The sequence below is a fragment of the Marmota marmota genome, unplaced genomic scaffold (assembly GCF_001458135.2).
Source record: "Marmota marmota marmota unplaced genomic scaffold, marMar, whole genome shotgun sequence".
Lineage (NCBI taxonomy): Eukaryota > Metazoa > Chordata > Mammalia > Rodentia > Sciuridae > Marmota > Marmota marmota.
The window spans coordinates 64,693,419-64,695,854 of NW_026000174.1; the positions used below are offsets into that span (position 1 = coordinate 64,693,419).

The 2,436-nt window shown below is 33.8% G+C and overlaps 1 protein-coding gene across 3 annotated transcripts in view; it reads right to left on the reverse strand.

Annotated features, from left to right (window-relative positions):
- The window catches only part of LOC107135921 (integrator complex subunit 5), a 33,967-nt gene that overhangs the window by 28,704 nt on the left and 2,827 nt on the right, over positions 1–2,436 (reverse strand). The window lies entirely within an intron of this gene.

The following is a 2,436-nucleotide window of genomic DNA, read 5'->3' on the forward strand; positions in this document are numbered from 1 at the left end:
ATATATATATATATATATATATTATTTTTTAAGGGACTGGAATGGTAGAATGCTTGCTTCACAAGTGTGAGACACTGGGTTTGATTTTCAGTACCACATATAAATAAATGAATAAGTCCATCAACAACTAAAACATTGTTTTTAAAAAATAACTTTAATACATTCCTTTTTATTTAGACTAAAATTAAAATTCCAGGTTGTCTACATTCTCCCTTGTGTATTTTTTAATATATTGAACCCAGATATGCTTTACCATTATGCTATAGCCTCAGCAGTTTTTATTTTGAGATTTTTTTTTTATTTTTTGAGATAAATTGTTTATGGTCTCAATAATGTTGCTGTAATTGGCCTATAAACTTTGTAACCTTCCTGCCTCAGCCTCCAGAGTAGCTGGAATTAAGGTACCAGGCAAGTGTATATTCTTGCTTTATCCCCAAAGGCCTCTTAAAAAAAAAAAAAAAAAAAAATTTGCCTCCAGTCTCCCTTGAATATGTATCTACTTTCCTACATAAACCTCTATAGATGCCTTTGAAAAAAAATTGAAATTCTGTAAAGGACTTAAGTTTTATGATCCTTGCCTCTCTCTACAACTTCATCTTTTTTCCATCTCCCCTTTTATCACTTCACTCTAATCTACACTAGAGTTGACAGTTCTAAGAACACAGCAAGCTACTTTTTGGCACTAAGCACAGGAGTTAGAAGAAGAAAATAAAGAGTGGGAGGGAAAAAACGTGTGAAGTATGGATGTACCCTTCATTTTCTTGTTACTACATCCGAATACAGTTCAGTTTTTTCTTAGGGGGCAGGTACTGGGGATTAAACCCAGAGGCACTTCACCACTAAACTATATCCCCAGCTACATCTTCAGTCTTTTTTATTTATTTGAGACAGAATCTTGCAAGTCATTAGGATCACAGACATGTGCCACCATGCCTGCCAGTGTTTCAAACAACTATTTTTCCTTTCTGTATTCAAAACTGAAGGGCAGAAGATGTAGCTCAGTGGTAGAGCACTTGCCTAGCATTTGTGAGGCCCTAAACATCATTCCCAGCACCACAAAACAAAACAAAAAAAACTTGACAAAGGAAAATGCTAGGTGAGCCTGGCAACAGAAAGCAAGGAAGAGCTCAAATACAGTAATTGTGTAAAAGGTCACAGGGACCACATTGAACAAGCTAGTGCTGACTAATTTTGGCACAATGACCATGAAAAAAATGATAATTATCAATGTTAACATGCTGAAAAAAATCCATAGTAATTCTAAAAAGCAAGGTTGGGGCTCTTCTCCACTGACTGTCATAGGAATAATACGAATAAATGACAGAATTAGAAAATCACTATTCTGCAACACAGTAATAACTAATCCAGGTAATCACCATGAATATTAACAGCGCTGAGTGATGCCATTGGTAAATATTCATACTCATTAATTCCTATGGATTAATAAGTAATCCATACATTAATTACAAAGAGTATGTTTATTTTCCCTTGCCACTTAGAGTTACCATTAATGAAACAAACTAACATTATAACAGGGAAGTATATAAATCATTTATGTAATTTTTGTCTAAAATACTTATTTATCCTAAATTCAATGAAATATTCATAAAAACTCAGACAAAAACAGATTGTGGAATATTCTCAAATAAAATTAGGTTGTACCCTTCAAAATTATCATCTAAGACAAGCTAAGGGAGTACTTTTTCTGGATTAAAGTAAAGACATGACAAATGCACTATGTGATCCTTGATTGGCTCCTGGATTGTCGGGGGAGAAAAATGACTAAGAATGTTATTGAGAGAACAGGATATTTGAATATGAAAAACTAGCTATTTTTTTATTTGTAGTTGGACACAACACCTTTATTTTTCCATTTGCTGAGGATCAAACTAGGGCCTCATACGTACTAGGCGAGCATTCTACTGCTGAGTCACAACCACAGTCCCCAAACTAGCTATTTTATGAATATTAAAAATCATAGGAGCTAGGGTTTAGCTCAGCGGTAGAGTGCTTGCTTCGCACATGTGAGGCACTGGGTTCAATCCTCCACATCATATAAAAATAGATATATATATTTTTTTAAATCATAGGTGTGGTAATAGTATTTGGCTGTATAAAATAATGTTCTTAGGGATAAAATCTTTACTATATTTTCAAATGATTTTGATTTAGCTAGGACAACACACACATATATTTGCACAGAAAGAGATAAGTGTAGGAAAATGTTAACTAGTCAATCTAAGTAAAGGGTATACAAAGATTCATTATACTTCTGAACTTTACTATAAAGCTGAGGGAGGGGGACTGGGGCTGTAGCTTGATGGCAGAGTGCTTGCCTAACAGGTGTGAGGCAATGGGTTTATTTATTTTAGCACTGCATAAAATAGACATACTGTCCATCTACAACTACAAAAAAAAAAAAAAAAAAAAAAAAAA